Below are 21,160 nucleotides of genomic sequence, written 5' to 3' on the forward strand. Positions count from 1 at the left end.
GCTCACACCTGTCATTCCAGCACTTTGGGAGGCCGAGGCAGGAGGATTGCTTGAGCCCAGGAGTTCAAGACCAGCCATGACAACATGGCGAGACCCTGTTTCTACAGAAAATTAAAAAACAAAATCAGTCGGTCGTGGTGGTGCAGGCCTGTAGTCCCAGCTGCTCAGGAGGCTGAGGTGGGAGGGGCACTTGAGCCCAGGAGGTTGACACTGCGAGGAGCCATTTTCGTGCCACTGCACTCCAGCCTGGATGACAGAGTGAGACCCTGTCTCAAAAAAAAAAAAAGAAAGAAAGAAAGAAAAGAAAACACAGATTGTGGGGCCCCATCCCCAGAGTTTCTGATCTAATGGTTGGGGTGGCCTGAGAATCTGCATTTCTAACAAGTTCCTCGTGACTGACATGGAGGCTGCTGGTTTGGGAAGCACACTGTGAATGCCTGTGCCACAGGAAACGTCCAGCTGGGAGATGACAATTGTTGTGCGATGCCTTTGGGCTCGTCATTCTTGAGAAAGAATATCCCCTTCCTCTCTGTGAGCTGCCCCATCACCCTCTTACATGCTGCCTGCCTCCTTTGAGTTTAGCTGGGGGCACCAGATTCTCTTCGCCCCTACTCTGCCCCATAGCTCATCTCTCCTGTGGTTCAGAGGGATTCTGGCTCAGTCTTCCACCTGGTCTGGTGCAGAGGGAACTTACTTAGTCCCCGATCACAAATGGGTGACAAGAAACAGACATCAAGAAATGATATTGTAGCAAAAGAAAGAAAATACCCAAATGTGCGTCTTGGTTTTTTTCACCACCTGTGCCCCCTTTGTCCTCCCATTCAGGTATCTGGCACCATGGGCAGACAGGATGCTGTAGGGGCACTAGGTGAGGTCATGGGATTCCAGCCCCACTGTTCCCCTTAGCTGCTCTCCACACGATGACAGCTGACACAGAGTTGGTCACTCCTTCTTGTCTGCCTACTCTTTTCAGCGAGTGGGAGGCTGGGCTTACCTAAGCATAAACAGGCACACACACAGGCATGTTGTTGATGACTAGCAAAACCAGATTGTTTCCCTGCTGTGCACCAGTTTTGTGGAGGCCGATACATGTTTCCACAACTCTTCATCGCCTTCCATTTCTCGCTCTCCCCCAAATAAGGCCAAGTGTGTCCCCCTTAACGGCCTAAGCCAGGCCAGCTGTGCCAACCCTGCTGCCAGCATCATTACCAGGCACAGCTTTTGCCCTGGAGTTCAGCTGGCAGCAGAGCTGCTGATGTGCAAAGCAGAATGGAATCCAGCTTGGCTCTCCCGGCTGTGTGGGCTCGGCGAGGCTCTCAGAACGCATACTTGTTTGTGTCTGGAAATTCAACAGCTGCAGCCCAGGGACTCAGAAAACAGATCTGCAGAGGAAGACCACACCATTATCTGCCCCAGCCAACCACGACCACTCTGTTAACCCAGAGAAGGAAAGAAGACTGTGTTTCCTCTGCTGAAAGATTGTATTTTCCAGCTAGTGCCCCTAATGGAAACTGGTATTGTCTTCTAATGGGGGCCTGACCCGGCAGGTAATTTGGTCATTAATCCGAATCCTCCAGGCACCTGCCAGAAATACTTCGAAGGTGGTACAGTAGCATAAAATTAATTTCCAACCTTTCATTTTTAAGATAAGTGAATCTTTGTCTGGGGTTTATCCTCTGCCCTTTATTCCTCTATCGCAGATCAGAGGGTTTTGTGAACTTACAAAAGTATGCAATGTTACCATTCCCAGTCCACTCTAGCAGAACACCGCCTCTCCCAGGAACACATTTCAGGGGTGGTAGGACCCATCTCACTAGATCTGCATCTTGTTCTCTGATGATATCCACCTGGTTCTATATCCTTTGTGCTCGAACTTTTTAACCAAGTGACCCTCTTAATGAGGACTCTTCCTCTTTTCTGGTGTCCAAACATGTCACCCTTCCTGCTTTCCTCTGGAGTGTGCTTTGGAGTTGTTTCAAACCACCCCTCCCTCCCCACACCCCCAAAAAAACAAAACTACAAATGACAAGAACAATTGGAAAGCTCTTAAGGAATATTGGCTTTTGCTTTGTCTTGATATTTTCCACTTGTGGTCCAGGGCAGATAAACAGGGAGGCCTTTTCAGCCCTGCACTAAGGAGTCTGCAGCGATGAGCAGCTGCGTGTACTGGGCTTTCCTGCGTGGTGTAGACTCCCCTGGCCAGGTTCCCCTGGTCCCAGGAGGGGAGGCTCGTGAACCCCGCAGCAATCTCGACTCCGTGTGCTCTGCCCCAGATCACCAGGTCCCTCTAGGAACCTGCAGCATTTCCTTTGCTGTTTGGGAATTCAAAATGGTTTCTCGAAAAGTGTGAACAGGAGGGCAGAATTTACCAAAGAGGACTAGATGTAGCATGACCCTTGGATTCCCAGATTTCTGCTGCCACAGACTCATCACTTCTTCTTGCCCCTATGATGAGCTGAAACTACATTTCGGAACACATGGCCCCAAAAAACAGGAGACGGGGTGAACATCATGAGGACAGTGACGACGACTTCTATAAGCCTAGGTTACTGGCCCTGAGACGTGTCCTCTGCCCTCCTCCACTCCCACTCTGCCCTGTGTGATGTGGGACGGAATTCCCCAGGTGAAGACAGGCTCGTCCCTGCCCAGAATTTCCCATCCATAGCTGCACCGCGGGTTAGACACTCAACTTCCCCAGGCCCCGCGCATGCACCATCAGTAAGTACCGGGACAGGAAGCAGAGGAAGGGAAGGATGCAGCTGCATTCAGGCCCGGAGAACAGCAGGCCGGGGTTACCCCTCTTTGGTAGCCAGGGGTGAAGGACAGTCTGTCTTATGGGGAAAACTCTCCTCCTGCATAGCACGTTTTTCTGGGGGCCTCCGCTGAGCTCGCCGTCTTGGGAGAGCTGCATGTGGAATGTGGGAAAGAAGAAGTCACCCACCTAAGCCGACGTCTTCATTGGCTCAATGTTGGTGATCACTAATGCGACAAATACTGTGGTTGTGTGGACCATACATATGACAACATTCTAAACAACACAGGATAACACAACGAACAACAGTAAAAGCTGGAGCGTCCCGCGAACGGAGTGTGTGGGCTGTGACTCCCACACTTTCCCTGCCCCTGGCCAGCCCCTCCTAAGCGCCTATGTGCTTTCCGGGTCAACACTGCAGAATGACCTGGCCAGACGTAGCCAATAGGTGTGGTCCTAAACAGCTGGGACCACACTTTCCTGGCTCGTTCTTCTTCAGGTGGGGAGTTTTTCTGACCTTCCACTTTGGAAAGAGCAGGACTTGCTTAAAACTGAGTGCCGGCCAGCCCATACCCCCTGAAATAGATCAAGGGACTCATCACAGCCACTGCTCAAGTATTGGGAAGAGACATGACACCAGTGCACAAGTGCATTCTGAACCATAATGACAAGCAGGGAGCAAGAAAGCCACCTGTCTCTTTAGAACGTACTTTCCCTCAGGCCTGGGGCTCAGTGGAAAGAGACAGGAAGGTTCCGGCTGGCCTTCCAGCCCCTAGAGCTGCCCAGCCCAGCCCTGGCAGATGCGAATCACCCCAGGAAAGGAGAGAGGAAAGAAGCCTTCCCCAGACCTCACCATTCCTCATTCCAAACATCTTGTAAGTCCCAGGGGCACTGAAAGAGTTTGTCCGCAGCCAAACACAACTTCCTGTTTCTAAGAAAGGGAAGAAGAAAATAGTTGAAAGGGTTTTTGGACACTGGAGATTTCAAGTTTCTGTAAACGCGAATGAATCAGACACATGTGGAATGAATTGCTCCGGAAGTAAGAAAAGATGCTATGAGTTCGTCTTGCTGGACCAGAAAATAGGAAAAGGGTAGCTGGGAGGGGAGGTGCGTCAGAGGCTGCAAGGAGAGAGGCCGTGTGGACATGGGATGGAAGAGAGGGTCCCACTGGTGACAAGGTTCAATGAGGCTGCCCTGAAGCCACGTCCTGAAGCTGCTCGTTACTCAGAACTGCTCCACCTCTGAAGTCCTACATCAAATCTCCTCCTCCCCAACCACAACCTCCCATCTTCCCAGATCTTTCCCATAATGCATCCTTCCCCGTGCCCTGACCGCCTCCACACATGTCCTTCCCCGATCCATCTTTCCTGCTCCTCTGTCTCCAGCTCTTTCCCTGAGCTGCTTGGACTCCACGTTCAGCACCTCCACTTCAATCTTGCCAGTGTTCTCAGTGCCCTTGCCGCACTGACTCTCTGTGCTGCTCAGCAGGCAGAGCCTCACACGGCACCCATTCCCCTCTCCCCACCTCTCACCTCTCAGTCATCCTGCTACAAGCAGATCCACACGCCGGGGGAATCCCAGCCCTGAGCACACTGGTGCCACCATAAAGTTACAGTGTTTGATGGCAACTGTCCAGCAACCCGAGCAGACCCCCTCTCAGCTCTACCGCTGGGCCTCCACAGAACTATTCTGCGCTTCCCATGCTCCTCCAGCTCATCGCCCGGCTACACTTCACTGTGAGTAAACAAACTCACCTCCACTGCTAAGTGGAGCCCAGTACCGTATCTCTTGTCATGGAAGGGAGAGAGGACACCAGCTCACCATTAACAGGCCGCATATAGACACGAGTCTAGAGGAACATTATAACTCTCCCTTATTTTGGATTCAACAGGCATGATTCAATCTCTGTCAAGTCCATAGGAGAGTGAAGACGCAGAAGATAACTCCTCCCCTGATTAAATTAATCCTCCAGCTCTCTGAAGGGCACAGTACATCATGAGGTTTAAACACCTAGGTCCAAAAAAAAAAAGAAAAAAAAGAAAAATATTCCAGGCACAGTAACTCATGCCTGGAATCCCAGCATCTGGGGAGGCTGAGGCAGGCAAATCACTTGAGGCCAAGGGTTTGAGACCAGCCCAGACAGCATGGTAAGACCTTGTTTTTATAAAACATATAAAAAACTTAGCCAGGGCTGTTCCAGCTACCCAGGAGGCTGAGGTGGCAGGATCACCTGAGCCCGGGGAGGTCGAGGCTGCAGTGAGCTGTGATCCTACCACTGCACTTCAGCCTGGGTGACAGAGCCAGACCCCTTCTCAAAAGTGAATAAATAAATACGCACCCAGGCTCCCTCGCGGCCCAGCTTCTCCACCTCATCTTCCTTATTGGCCCCTTGGTTTCCACCACTGCTCGGAGTCCTGGGTGTGGCCCTGACATGGTCTGTCAGTCCCTCAGCTCTTTCTAGTTCCACTGTTACATGGAGATGGCTCTTCAGATCCCAAAGGTGGGTGAGGGGAAGGGGGAAAAGCTCTCACAGGGACAGGACCAAGGACAGCATACCCAAGAGAGTAGGCTTTGCACGGTGCTAACTGTGGCCTCCTGCTAGCCTATCTCTGGTGCATTAGGATGTGAAAAAATGTCTCCCTCTTCTCCATCTGGAGTTACATTACTGAAAGCCTAGCCTACAAATGTGCCAGATCTCAGGAAACAGGACACGGTGAGGGGAAAAAAAAAAAACCCACAAGAAAATGAAATCGTAATTTTAAAAACGCTGTTCATTTCTTACCACCAATCCTGAAATCTTGCTGGTAGCTACAGACGCGACTCAATTTACACAGAGTTACATCCCCGATAAACCCATCGTAATATCGTAAGACTAAAATGCGTTTAATATCCCAATAAATCCATTGTAAAGTCAAAAATGTGTAAGTTGAATCGTCCTAAGCCCAGACGCTCCTCCACTTACAATCGGGTTACATTGGGATAAACCCATCGAACAGTCAAACAATTGATTGTAAGCTGAGCCATCATAAACTGAAAACCATTGTATATCCATCCTTTTTAAAATCTATCCTTTCTCCTTCTATTTCTGTTACATGAGAGGTATTTTCCCACTGACAAAACTAATCCCTTCTCAATACTGCAGCCCTCCACCCTCTCAAGGCACTCAGCCCCTCCACGATTCCTCCCTTCCCAAAGACTCAGCCCCTCCCTCTCTGCTGACAGCTCCCCATCAGTGTTCGCAGGTGCTGTGTCTTCTCACTCCCGTATTTCACAGCTATGTCTCTCCACTCTCCCCTCTCTCCCTGAATTCCAGCTGCTCTTCCAAAGCACACAACTTCTCTCTCCGGACATCACATATACTCTTCCCTCTTCCGGAAATGTTCCTTTTCCTCTTTCTTCTCTCCCCACTTTAACACACTCCTATTCTTCAGGTCACAGATTAAAGGTCACGCCCTCAAAGAAACCCTCAGGTTAGGTTAAGCCCCCTCATGTTGCTGTGCACTTAGCTTTTTTTTTGACAGAGTCCGGTTTTTTTGCCCAAGCTGGAGTGCAGCGGCACGATCTCAGCTCACTGCAACCTCCGCCTCCTGGGTTCAAGTGATCCTCCTGCCTCAGCCTCCTGAGTAGCTGGGATTACAGGCTCCCACCACCATACCCGGCTAATTTTTGTATTTTTAGTAGAGATGAGGTTTCACCGTGTTGGCCAGGCTGGTCTTTAACTCCTGACCTCAAGTGATTCTCCCGCCTCGGCCTCCCAAAGTGTTGGGATTATAGGCCTGAGCCACCACGCCCTGCCTGCACTTCGCTTTTCAAATACTCAGCACACTGGGTTCCTTCCGTCTTTGCTGCTGGGCCATACACTGTAAGTCCCAGGCCACATCTCATCTTCATTTGCACCACTCCTGTCTAGCCAAGAGCCTGCCATAAAGCAGGCAGAGAAAAAAATGATCACGTTCCCTTTCCCCTTTGAAAAATATGTTTCTACTTCCCCATATTTCTCTCTGCTACCTCTGTGCACCTTCCACAGTCATACTTGAGAGAACTGCTCCCTTCCTCACACCCTAACAAGCCAGCTCCCCACACCACTGCCCACGGGACTGTGTTGCCAAGGTCATCGATGACCTTGTGCTAAGTCCAACAGACCTGACTCGATCCTGTGCCTGCATTCTGGCCTCCTCTGCATGCCCTCTCCCTCTTGTTATCCCTAAGTTGTTGAGTTCCTCTGGGTTCTGTTCACTCTTCCTAGCTGATCCCATCCACCCCCATGGTTTCCATTTTTTTCCTATCTGCTGATTACTCCCAAATTTAAATCCAGAGGCTGTGTGTCAGGGGCCCCCAGGCCTACCTCATGTTTGGAGGTTCTCTGGAAGGGCTCCTGGGACTCAGCACACAGCTGTGCTCATGGCAAGGCTTTATCCTTTTGCTGTGGTGAGGACACACGGCTGGATCATAAGGGGTCAAGGCACAGGCAGAGTCTAGAGGAACCCATGCGAGGCCTCCTTATGCTCCTTCCGACCATCAGGGTCCCATAGAGCCCACTGTCCCTCCACAAAAATGCAGCAACACACGTGTGACATTTCTGCCTGGGGAAGCCCAGTAGAGACTTAGTGCCCAAAGGTCTTAACTGGGGTCTGGTCACATTGGCACCCTCTGCGTAGCAAAATTCTAGACTCTCAGATGGAAAGTAGGTGTTTGGCATAAATAGTGTTGTCTGCACAGACAGTCTAGCCATGGGGAACCACCTTATCAGTTAACTGTCAACTAGGGATGCTCTGAGAGGCAAGTTCCCAGATGCCAGCCAAGGGCCAACCTTGCAGGCAGGTGTTTCTATGAACAGCAGTGTCAGGCCTGCTGTGATAACTCCTTTCTGCACAGGCTGGTATGTTTCCAACTTCCCACCTGACTCAATTTGCTCAAAGTCAAACTCACTCTCTTCCTCCCAGCTGTTACACCTATAATCTTTTTTTTTTTTTTTTTTTTTTTAAAGAGACAGAGTCTTGCTCTGTCACCTAGGCTGGAGTGTGGTGGTGCAATCACAGTTCACTGCAACTCCTAGGCTCCAGTGATGCTCCTGCCTCAGCCTTCCAATGTGCTAGGATTTCAGGCATGAGCCATTGTGCCTGGCCAGGACCTATCTTCTGTTTCCCCTTCTTCTCTACCCCTCCTATCCACTGGCCCTCAAATGCAAACTCCTCTCTCCATCTCCATTGCTGCTGCCTTCGTGGGGCTCTCCATCCCCTCGCCCAGCATGGCTTCAACAGCCCTGTCCCATTTCACTTCACATCTCTCCAATCCCATCCTCACATTACTCAGTGATCTTTTAAACATGAAAATTGGGGCCGGGCATGGTGGCTCACGACTGTAATCCCAGCACTTTGGGAGGCCGAGGCAGGCAGATTACCTGAGGTCAAGAGTTCGAGACCAGACTGGCCAACAAGGTGAAACCCCGTCTCTACTAAAAATACAAAAATTAGTCGGGCATGGTGGCACATGCCTGTAATCCCAGCTACTTGGGAGGCTGAGGCAGGAGAATTGATTGAGCCAGGGAGGCGGAGGTTGCAGTGAGCCGAGATCATGCCACTGCACTCTAGCCTGGCTGACAGAGTGAGACTCTGTCTCAAAAAAAAAAAAAAAAAGAGAAAAGAAAAGAAAAGAAAATCGGATCATTTCACTTCTCCATTGAAAACCCTTTGAAACCATTTAATGGCTTCCAAATGCACTAAGAATTTTTTTAAAAATCCAAACCTCTTAACAAGCCCTACAAGTTCCTCTGTGGACTGCCACCTACTAGCTCCCAGTCTTATTTTATGTCACTCTATCCCTCTGGTGACACTTTCTTTTGTCACTTGCTCACCAAGCCCTTGCTCACTTAGCGGATTCCCACATGCCTGTCCCAAGCCTGGGGTGCTCTCTCCCCTGCTCCCCCCTGGCTTTCCCAACTCATCCTTAGGGTCTCAGGTTGACGATCACAGCCTAAGAAAGTCCTCTCCTATCTCCTCCAATCTAAGTGAGGTCCCTGTAACTCTCATAATTAACAATTCTATGTATCTCACGTCGACTGTTCTTTTGTTTGTTTGTTTGTTTTGAGACAGAGTTTCGTTCTTGTTGCCCAGGCTAGAGTGCAATGATGAAAGCTTAGCTCACTGCAACCTCTGCCTCACGGGTTCAAGAGATTCTCCTGCCTCAGCCTCCCGAGTAGCTGGGATTACAGGCACATGCCAGCACCCCTGGCTAATTTTTGTATTTTTAGTAGAGACAGGGTTTCACCATGTTGGCCAGGCTGGTCTCAAACTCCTGACCTCAGGTGATCTGCCAGCCTTGTCCTCCCAGAGTGTTGGGATTAATACTGTTCATTTAATGCTTCCCCCTCCACCCCACTAGACTGTAAGCTCCATGAGGGGAAGGACTCTTTGTTCACTGATGGATATTTGGAGCCAACCCAGTGCTGGCCATGTGGTAATGCACTGTTTCAGTTAGCTTGGGCTGCTGTAACTAAATGCCACCGACTGCATGGCCTAAACAACAGAAATGTATTTTCACAGTTCTGGAGCCTGGAAGTTTGAGCTCAGGGAGTCTGTATGGCTGAGTTCTGGTGAGCGCTCTCTTCCTGGACTGCAGATGGCTGCCTTCTCACTGTGTGCTCATACGGCCTTTCCTCCATGCATGTGTATGGAGAAGAGATAGGGAGCTCTCTGTAGTTTCTTCTTATAAGGGCACTAATCCCAACCCAAGCGCCCCACCCTCAGGACCTCATTAAACCTAATTATCTCCCAAACGCCCCAGCTGCAAATACTGTCACATTGGCAGTCAGGGCTTCAACATATGAATTTTGGGGAAACACAAGTCAGTCCATAGCTAATGATCTCAGTGTTCCGAGAAAAAAATGAGTGAATTGCTGACAGAGAAGTATTTCTAAAAGGTATGTCTAATCTTGTCACTTCTTTCCTCAAAGTTTTTCAATAATTCCCACTGTCTATAGAAGAAGTCCTAAGTCCTCAACTCAGCATCTGGGTCTGTGATAACCCAGCCCTGGGTTACCCTGGGGATACTCAGCAGTGCCCCTGGAAAGTATGTCTTTCTCTTTCAGGAGCGTGCCCAGAGTTCATGCCTGTTCACTAGCCCCTGCCTCCCAGGGGGCTGCTCTGCTGTCTGCAGCATTGGTGCCACTGAACCTCGTCCACAGCTCCCTCGAAGCATGCTCTCTGCAGCCTGAGTAGTACATCCAAGCATCAGAGTGAACAGACGCAGAAAACTGCCAGAAACATGTGCTCCCAGAGCTGAGAAGCTGCTGACAGAGGGCAGAGCCACACACACACACACAGAGCTAGGCCTGAGTCTCTGGAGAGAAGAGGCTGTTCTGAGATAAGCCCAGAACCTAACCCTCAGCACTAGGTATCGCCACTTATGGAGCCCCTTGCCCACCCTTGAGAATGTCCCCCAGAAGACCTGATGTGAACTGGCACAGCCTTGGCCTATCTCTGTGAGTGTCCTTCCCAAGTTCTGGGAGTGATTAATGGGTCAGCACGACCCACAGTGGATGCTCCGTAAATGTGCATTCCTTTCCTCACTCCCCATTGCCCAGCTTGTAAGCCTATGCCTTGACCTCCACATCAAGAATGTGCTTTCAGGTCAGAGGCCTCCAGTCCTGGCCCTCCTCTCCAACACACTTTCTCCTGCTCCCTGGACAACTGGCATTGCCCTGATTAGGTTGCGCACTCTCCCAGTGGCTCACTGTGGATATATTGGTCCATAATTCCCAATAGCCTCGCCCTATCTGGTGATGAAAATAAAATCTGGAGGGAAATTTGCTAGAACTTCAGCCCCCCACCATACTGCAAATTGAGAGCTGACTTTGACGTCATATATATGCTAAAGGATCAGCACGTGTTAGAAAAGCAACAGGTGGAGAGTTAGGTGGCCTGGTTTTGAGTTTTGTCTTTGCCATTCACCAATTAGGTGACCTTGGGCAAGCCATTCAGTCAGTTCCTCTGAGCCTCAGTTTCTTCATCTAGAAGATGTCCTACCAACCTCAAAAAATGTGTGCAAAAATCAAATGAAAGAATGCTATGTGACGGTGGTTTGCAAATGACAACACACTACATGAATGTAGGAAATTCAATACCTTATATCCTTACGAGATTGGGGGCATCACTTGCTGGAACAGTATTTTGCTTACCACCAGATCCCCGGGTTGGAAGAGGGTCTAGGCAGAGAAAGATAAAGAAAGGCTTAAAATTACCTAATTTAGTGAACACCAAAATTGGTAGCATAAATTCTGTGCATGCTGGCAAGTTGGAGGGAATTAAGGGGAACAAAAAAGGAGACCTGGATGTGTTTGGCTCAGTGGTGTGGAACTTCAAATCCAGTGCCAGGCTTGGCAGAGATGTGAAGTATAGACCACACTCCTCTCTCCTCTGAGTCCTAAGCCTTTGGGAAATAAACACAAGATGTGAGGATCAAAATATCAGCTTTATTTTTTATAATAGCAAAAGAGTGGGAACAACCTGATGCCCGTCTGTACAGGACTAGTTAGATAAATTATGGAAATTCACTCAACAAAATACTGTGCAGCCATGGCTGGACACGGTGGCTCATGCCTGTAATCCCAGCACTTTGGGAGACCAAGGTGGGTGGATCATCTGAGGTCAGGAGTTCAAGACCAGCCAGGCCAACATGGTGAAACCCCATCTCTACTAAAGATACAAAAAATTAGCCGGGCATGGTGGCGTGCGCCTGTAATCCCAGCTACTGGGGAGGCTGAGGCAGGAGAATCTCTTGATTTTCCTGAATCTGGAGGCGGAGGTTGCAGTGAGCCAAGATCGCACCATTACACTCCAACCTGGGCAACAAGAGCGAAACTCCATCTCAAAAAAAGAAAAAAAATACTATGCAGCCGTTTTAAAACGTGAAAAACAGCAAGGTGTTGAACCATATCTATAGTATGCTACCGATTGTGGAAGAAATATGTGAGTGTAAGTACATATTTGTCTGAATGTGTATAAAACACGCCCAGAAGAGGAGATGCTTAAACACAGGTGCCTCTGCTGAGGAGAACTAAGAAGCTAGGGGAAAACAAAGGGGAGAAGATTCACTCTCTGCCTTTTTGCACCTTTTGGATTTTGAACTGTGTGACCATAAGACTGCATTATTGTGTGCACGCATGTGCCTGTGCATGTGTGCGTGAATCCGCTTTATTGGACTCGATAAACATCTTGGACTTAAAGCCAGTGGGCTCCCTGCTTCCTAATACTCAGCTATCCACCGGAAGTTCAGATTGTGTGACCTGCTCTTGGGGAAGTTAAATCCAGGCAGCAAGATGAAGGACCAGAGTAACAGAAGGCATGCTGTCAGCTCAGCCCCTGCAACAGAGAACCAAGGGGCCATGACAGCAGCATCCTTCTCCCACTCCTGACAGTGGAAGGGAGAAACTGGCAGTTTCTCCAATCGGACCTCCTCATCCTGCTGTGGCAGTGTGAAGAGAGGGAGGATGAGGACCCTCCAGAACAGTACAGGAAATGTTAGCAGCAAGTGGACGAAGGAAAGATGGGGCAGATGTGGAACAGTGCGGCTGGGGAGGGGGATGCCGAGAAGGAAACTGACAAGAGGCTGCGAGGCGGGGCTGATGGATGATGAGAAGGAAGAGAGGTGTCAGGGCCTCGAAGATCATACACTTTCATGAGTGCCAGGAAATGAGAGGGTGCTGCTGGGTGCAACCCAAATATTGTGTTCATTAGTGAGACTGGAGAGAGAAAGGATGCAGCCTTTGATCTTGCACAATGAGTGAGGATGCGCACATGATGAGGCCGTGACAGACTTTCACCAGGGCATAATTCAGCCCGATTCTAAGGAGGTCCCTCCCTTTCCTGATCCCTCACTGTCCCCTGCCCATTCCCAGCCCCCACAATTAGCAAAACCACTCCGCTTGGCGTTCCAATGTTCTGTTTTACATTTGGCTTTGTTCAGCAGCAGCCTCTGTTTAGCCAGTTTCTGCTTGGGAGCCAAAGCGCCAAGAAACTACACAAGAAGAGCAGAGCCTGGACAGGATCAGAAAATGCCAGAGATTTTGCCACCAAGCCTGCTCCGCCGAGACTGCCAAGAGAGCTTTGCAAATGGAATCAATCTGAACGTAGCTGATGAGAAACATCTGAATGGAGGAAGCCAGGACAAACAGAAATCACTAAGTTTCCTACCGCAGTGGGCTGGAGTGGCCTCCCCAAGACTTCTACTTGTGTGCATTTACCTTCGTATCACGAAGAAGACTCTGCTACTTCTTGGAAACCTATCCAGTTCACAGTGAGGGACCCTGACCTCAGGAACTCCGCTTTCCCTCCAGTCCCCAAGCCCTCCCGCCCCCCAGTCTGCACGTGGTTCTTTGGCTTTGTTGCTGTATTTGATACGTTTTGATAGCAGACGGGTCAGAGGTAGATTTTGGTCACAGTATGGTGTCTCCTTTTCTCCAGAATTTGAAAACGTCAGGAAGCCTCACCCACTGCCCAGGTATATCCTTACTACCCCCAATTAAAAGCCCAAGATACCTCCCAAATGTAGTCAAGGAATTTGGGGTGTGCTCCTGCAGTTTCCTCAGGGACACATACCCGAGGCCAAGCAAGTGGTGGCATCATTCATTGTAATGTGTCTCAGACGATGTTATAATAATGGAGCGTGCTTGGCCGACTAGAGCTGATAAGGAAAAGAGTTCGATCCTAAAACCGGGACAGTGGTTATCTAGCACATTTGGAGGGAGAGAACACTCCGATTCTGACTAATACGTGCTCTTGGATCCTAGACCACTTTGTCTTCAGAGTGGAGAATCGGAATACTCTCACGAGATACTCATTTTAGGCCAGGTGCAGTGGCTCATGCACTTTGAGAGGCCAAGGTGGGAGGATGGCTTGAGCCCAGGAATTAGAGACCAGCCTGGGCAACATGGCAAAACCACATCTCTACAAAAATTTTAAAACTTAGCTAGATGTGGTGGCATGTACCAGTAGGCCCAGCTACTTGAGAGGCTGAGGCAAGAGGATTGCTTGAGCCCGGGAGGTGGAGGCTGCAGTGAGTCAGGATTGTGCCACTGCACTCCAGCCTGGGTGAAAGAGTAAGACCCTTTCTCAAAAATTATAAAAAAGAGAGATATCAACCAATAGATAAACATTGATTCAGCAGTGTCTGGCTTCCTTCCCCTGCCTGCTTATCCACCACACAGCCTTCTCAATGTTAATGCAGACCAGCTGGCCAGCTGCAATCACCTGAGCAGACAGTGGTATTCAACACATGGACGTGGTGCTTTGTCAGCCGGACACTCGACGTTTAGCTGGCACAAATCTGGGTAAATGCCAAGTTGAGATCTCGCATCTGCAAAGCTTTGGCCCAGGACTGGGACTGGGATTGAAGGTGACTGATGGTTCTGTAATTGTATAGTTAGGAACCCCTGAGTTTAGGAACACGAGTGACGCGTCCAGAAACAATTAAACCATTGGTCAGGGAGTTGCCCTGCTTCTTGCGTTCTTTGAAGAATAACTTAGCTATGTGTTACTCTGAGCATAAACATTATGCTGACGTTGATCCAGGAATTTAAACAGTGTCATGTAATGTAAACACTACAAATACCTTCCTGCTGAAATGGTCTGTGTTCAGGATGGGTTAGGGTTTCTTCTCTACAAAAGTACTTTGGGGCATTGGATTTTAAATTCACAGTCAGATCTGCATTTTTCTCCCATTTACATTGCGTGGCCTTCAAGCATTCTCACCAGCTTCTAAGGTTGAGGGAGCCCTCTACTGATGGCACGGCTGTAATTTCATAGCACATAGCAAGGAAAACTGGATGAAGTCTGAAGAACTCCTGGATCTGAGAACGGTAACCAGTCTCGAAACCTAGAGCAGACGGCGCTGTATTTCTAGAGCCTATGAAAAGCCAGGCTCTAGAAACACCCTTGATTTCCTCACAGTATCCACATTATTTCAGGTTTTATACTTTCAGGCAATAGAAGAAAAGAAAGGTCTGAAAGGAAAGTCGTGTTCTATGCATTGAAAGCCTACATATTTTTGTGTGCACATGTACATGCATCCCCTATACACATGTGTATGCACACGCACACACACAAGTATGCATGCACTTCTGCTTTTACAAATATACACACACCTACACATACACTTACATACTCTGCAATTGCAGCATCATGGCCCACTTCAGGAAGACTTTGCTCTGTGTGTGCGTGTCCTGGAGGAAAGGCGTGGGAGGGACATGAGTATACATAGAATTCCAGAATCGTGGGACTGGATGGAACATTCACCCTTTGTGGCACGTTGAGAGGACAACTCTGAGGAGGCCACAGCTTGAGAAAGGAATTCTCCCCAGCGGCTGTGGTCTTGATGCTGGAGGTTAACAGCTTAACACCAGGGTGTGGTGCCCAATTGTGAACTCAGGAAATTAATGACGATAAGGGTGGGCTGCCTGCCGAGGCCCGCGGTGTGAATCCCAAGAGAAGCACCTTCTATTTTGAGACCTCCTCCGACCGCGGCCTGCTATCCTCCGCTCTGATGCACGTCCCACCTCTCTGTCTGTGTGCTGCTTTCTTCGACTCTTTTATTCCTAAACTTTCCTGGGTTTCCAACCCATGGACAGTGAGAGCAACTTATTTCCTCGCCCACTGATTCATCAAAAAGAATAATCATGTGGTATTAGGAATCAAATACCTGACACAGATGTCAATAGGAAGATGTCAAAGGTATAACTCTTCCCTTGCCAAGAACATCAAAGGGAAGAGAGGGGAAATGGCAAACAGAAGATCAAACTAAGGCTGGACAAAAGGAGATAAAAGCACAATAAAGTTCTTTTCCTTGAGAGGGCTCCCCTGGAAAGGAAAAATAAAAGCACAGTCTCGCACCACATCATATAACCAACGCTGCCAAATAACCGCACACGCCAAAGGAGCCGTCCTTGGAAAATCAAAAGATCAAAAGACGCCACTCCTCTGCTCGAAAACCTTCAGTTACTCCCGTTGCCCATAGAAAATCTACCGTCTTTAAGAGGACATTCAAGGTTCTTTACTTTTCCTGCCAAAGTTCCTACCCACCCCAACACGTGTAGCTCACTCTCATGTTAGCCCGTAGACCACTGTCACCTCATGGCTTTCCTGCTACTGTTCCCTTTCTTCTCTGTGTGTCTGGGGCCTACCCATCCTTCAAGAGTCAGCTCAGATGTCACCTTCTGCATGAAGCCTTCTCCAGCTCTCCCAGGCAGAATGTATTTCTCTCTGTCCTGTGTACCCAGAGGATTTTGTTTCTGCCTTCCTCCCCCACCACCGTAACACGTACGGACAGCCTTCATAGTTGGGTCTCCTCCACAGTTTACACATTGTGGTCAAGCCCACATGTTATTCATGTTTGCATCTCTCTTGAGTTCCCATCCCCACCATGTCACTCCATGCCCACCACTGATCCTTCTCTCCTCATTCCTTCTGCCAGGGGCCTACCATAGCATCTCCCATACAATCGATTCTTAATACTGTACATTGCTTGTTCCATGAAACTAAATTAACACCTAAGATTAGGGGAAATATAGTTCACTCCAAAGACAGAAAAAAGGCAAGTGAGATATTGTGTCTGATCCTAAGTAATACAAAGTCTCCAGCCTGGGCAACATAGGGAGATCCCATCTCTACAAAATAAAAACATTTTTTTAAAACCTAGCCAGGTGTGATGGTAAGCACCTATGGTTCCAGCTACTCGGGAGGCTGAGGTAGGAGGATTGCTTGAGCCCCAGGAGATTGAGGCTGCAGTGAGCCGTGATGGTGCCACTGCACTCCAGCCTAGGTAACAGTGCGAGACCCTGTGTTAAAAAAAACAGAAAAGGCCGAGTGAGGTGGCTCATGCCTGTAACCCCAGCACTTTGGGAGGCCAAGGCAGGCAGATCACGAGGTCAGGAGTTCGAGACCAGCCTAGCCAACATAGTGAAACTCCGTCTCTACCAAAAATACAAAAAAATTAGCCGGGCATGGTGGTAGGCACCTGTAATCCCAGCTACTTGGGAGGTTGAGGCAGGAGAATCACGTGAACGCGGGAGGCAGAGGTTGCAGTGAGTGGAGATCGCACCACTGCACTCCAGCCCAAGCAACAGAGCGAGACTCCATCTCAAAAAAAAAAAAAAAAATCAGATCTTCTGAGTTCATAGCATAGAATCCCAAGAAATCTACAGTTTTGGAAGTAACCCAACCTTTAAGGTCAGTTAAACTGACATACTGGATGGCTCCAGGGGATGTCAGGAGAGTAACATTCTCTGGGTTTCCTTCTGGACCTGAGAATAACTTTAATTACTACTTCATATTCCAGTTTTCCAGTGCTTAGCCAGAGCACATCCTTGAAAGGTCACTTGATTCACTAATAAATACTGCCAACTCTGCTTTTTCAAGAGTGGATTTTGGTTAATTCAATCAGCAAGCACTTTCCAATCCCTCTCACGTGTAGAACGTAACACTTGACACCGTACAAGTTACCAAGCATATAGCACATGCATGGCCCCTGACCTCACGGGGTTTCCAATCTAGGGGAGACTGGAATCTAGAATTCCAATCTAAAATCTTTCAGTTGTAGTCAGTATATACAACAATAAATTATGGATTATGATACAATTACTTGTTGACTAAATAGTAGAACTAATGCACGCTATAGAAAGACACCTGTGGATGAGGGTCGTTATGGAGGCCCTAGAATCAAACTCAGCCCTAATAGACAGAAAGGCTTTCACTAGGCAGAGAGAATGGGAGCCAATCTAGGCGAAGAGACCACTACAATAACGACAAATGGTACAAGGGGCATTGGAAAATGGAAAGTAGGCCAATCCGCTTACGTAGAAGTTAAAGTAGGGGTGCAGTGGTTATAAGATCAAAAAGACAGTTTGGAGGCTTGGCATGGTGGCTCTCATCTGTAACCCCAAAACTTTGAGAGGCCAAGGTGGGTGGATGCCTTGAGCCTAGGAGTTTGAGACCACCCTGGGCAACATGGTGAAACCTCATCACTACAAAAAAATACAAAATTAGCTGGGTGTAATGGCATGCACCTGTAGTCCCAGGTACTTGGAAGGGTGAGACGGGAGGATCACCTGAGCCTGGGGAGGTGGAGGCTGCAATAAGCCATGATTGCACCACTGCACTCCAGGCTGAGCAACAGAGCAAGACCCTATCTCAAAAAAAGAAAGAAAAAGAAAGGTAGTTTGGGACTACATTGTGATGAATCTGAATGGCAGAAGCAGAAATTCATACTGTATCCTGTATAGACTAGGAAGTGATGCTCTCACATGGCACATTGTAGGAATTTGGGCAAAGATACAGAAATGCTGAATAACTGGTTGTTTTTTGTTTGTTTGTTTGTTTGTTTTTAATCGAGACAGAGTCTTGCTCTGTTGCCCTGGCTGGAGTGCAGTGGTCCGATCATAGCTCACGGCAGCTTCAAATTCCCAGGCTCAAGTGATCCTACCGCCTCAGCCTCCAGCGTAGCTGGGACTGCAGGCACATGCCACCATGCCCAGGTAATTTTTGTATTTTTTGTAGAGGTGGAGTTTTGCCATGTTGCACAGGCTGGTCTCAAAGTTCTGGGCTCATGCAATCCACCTGCCTTGGCCTCCCAAAATGCTGGGAGTACAGGCATGAGCCACTGCGCCTGGCTGAAATGCTGAACTTTTAATGGCCCTTCTTGGTTCACGGCCAAGAACAAAAAAAAAGAAAAAAAGATCAACCAGCTCTTCTGACATCAGCTGTAGTCAAAAGTATTCACAGGGGAGTGAATCTAAATCTCCTGGCCAAAAAAAAAAAGACTACAACTTGGGGATTAGCTGTCCACTTCAGTCTTCCATGTGCACTCTGGCCTGTCTGACCCAGAGTCATCAGCAACGAGCAGCTGAAGCAGGAAAAGCAGCAGAAACTCAGAGCTGCTGGTGGCTGGAAAGAAATTGTTCCTGGCAGTGAAATCTGCCCCATCTATGCCTGGGATCAAGCAGTGGGATTAGGTGGTTTGCTGGGCCCCACAGCATGGTCTGCGGTGCTGTCAGCAGCCTTTAATCAAAACATGACTGTGTAGCACGCAGTGGTGGCTGGTTTATGTTCTAGATATTAAATGCAGGCTTACACATCCCTCTATTTATACATGCACCCAGACCTGCTGGATAACTGCCATTCCATTCAAGGGAGGTGAAATAAAACCCTCCTGTGCAGCACACTGAGACACACAGCGCACATTCCTGGAAGCAGCGGGCAAGAAAGAATTTGACCTCTAACCACAAAAAGGAATCCCGTAGGGGAAACCGCACAGTGGCCTAACAGACCACAAACAGAAATCCATTTCAGAGTGTGGAAAGCTGGTCTTGGTGAAGTAGTAGGTGGAATTTTGAACAAGTCACACCAAGTTAGAAGCACACGAAGGCAACACAAAGGGCACAGCGGGCACCACCTGTCTGCATTTGCATCAGCCTCATTGTCAAACTTCAGTCGTGACAAAATCCTGTCCTTGGGAGACCACCTACGTCTAACTTCATTCCCCAACTCATCGGGCTCATCTGCCAACAGTCCTTCCCCAGAGACTGACGGTTTCAACCCAAGTAGAAAAGCAGACTGCAGAGGCCAGCAAGGTGGGTTGTGTGGGAACTTGCTAAACTGAGTTTGACAGCCCCTACCAAGACAACTGGCTGACAGCTTATGCTGACAAAATTCACTGCTACATAGACCTTTAGTTCCAAACAACCCACGTCCTGTTGCTTTCTGATTCCCCACCTGTGAGCATCTATAGACAGACCATATTTTATTTTCTTGGTCACCTCTTTCCTAATGCTTTCCCAGATTACTGGAACTGAATGTTTTCTTTTTTTTTTTTTCTTTTTTGAGACAGGGTTGCACTCTGTTTCTCAAGCTGGAGTGCAGTGGCGCCATCTTGGCTCACTGCAACCTTGACCTCCCATGCTTAAGGAATCCTCCCAACTCAGCCTCCTGGATAGCCGGGACTACAGGTGTGTGAAAACATGGCCAGCTAATTTTTGTATTTTTTGTGCCGGTCAGAAAATCTTTGAATCCACCTATGACCTGTAAGCCCTACCCCACTTCAAGTTGTCCTGCTTTTCCAGACCAAACCAATATATACCTCACATGTATTGATTGATGTCTTATGTCTCCCTAAAATGTAAAAACTAAGCTGTGCCCAACCACCTTGGGCACATGTTCTCAAGACCTCTTGAAACTGTGTCTCAGGCCCCGGTCACTCATAGTTGGCTCGAAATAAATCTCGTCAAATATTTTACAGAGTTTGGCTCTTTTCATAGAAAATGTAATATGCACTCAGCGAAAACTTGTTGAGTGAATGTACAAGTCAATGAGTACATAAAGCAATAGTGAATGAGTGAATGGATGGTTAGAGTGTCAGTATTGCCCAGATTTAAAGAAAAGGAAAGTCACTCCAGATATTGATCAGGTTGAACCTCTTGCCTTTACTTAGGCTAGTCATTATTTAGTCCTTTTTTACAGAGGAGCCAACCAAGGCCAGTATGGACTACACACCTTGAAAAGGCCACAGTGCTCATCTCCTCATGTAGAGCTCTTTATTCTATACCATTCTACACGACACTGATATGTGGTTTGGTTGGTTTCAGTATCTGGTACATATATCATGGGATTACCTTCAAGAAGACCAGGAAAAATACCTTACTTCTTTTTATCCTCTTCTTATTAACCCCTTCTTAATTTCTTGTCTTTATAGAGAGCAGAGATGAACATATAATAGGAAGATGCTGGACTCTGTTGTTGTTGTTGTTGCTGTTGCTGTTGTTGCTGTTGCTGTTGAGGTAGAGTCTCATTCTGTCACCCAGGCTGAAGTGCAGTGAGTGGCTAGATCCTGGCTCACTGCAACCTCTGCCTCCTGGGTTCAATCAATTCTCCTGCCTCAGCCTCCCAAGTAGCTGGGATTAGAGGCGCCCACCACCAGCCCGGCTAATTTTCGTATTTTTAGTAGAGACAGGGTTTTACCATGTTGGCCAGGCTGGTCTCAAACTCCTGACCTCAAGAGATCCACCCACCTCAGCCTCCCAAAGTGCTGGGAACACAGGCGTGAGCCACTGTGCCAAACCAGAAGATGCCCCGCTCTATAAACAAGGCAGACATGGTCTAAACATGTCCAAAATGCAAAAGTCTTTCAACATCAAACATAATTCCCAGATTGGAGTCCAGGGACGTGGCAAGGAGGAAACTTTTATCAAAAGAAATTGCCAAATCGTGGGAATGTGGGAAATGAATCCATCACAGGTGCTTCATCAGTTCAGCTGGCAGGGCCGGGAAAACAGCTGCCTGCAAGTATACCTGTCTCCTCTAGCCAAACCACCACCAGGATTTCCATGGCAAGTAGCTCCCTGGACTTGATTCAGAGCCTACATAT

The 21,160-nt window shown here is 48.4% G+C and overlaps 1 pseudogene; it reads right to left on the minus strand.

The window, feature by feature from the left end:
• Positions 1-2,268: 2,268 nt before the first annotated feature.
• Positions 2,269-19,289, minus strand: LOC101176521 (annotated as a pseudogene).
• Positions 19,290-21,160: the final 1,871 nt, after the last annotated feature.

This window comes from Nomascus leucogenys, chromosome 15 (assembly GCF_006542625.1).
Source record: "Nomascus leucogenys isolate Asia chromosome 15, Asia_NLE_v1, whole genome shotgun sequence".
NCBI lineage: Eukaryota > Metazoa > Chordata > Mammalia > Primates > Hylobatidae > Nomascus > Nomascus leucogenys.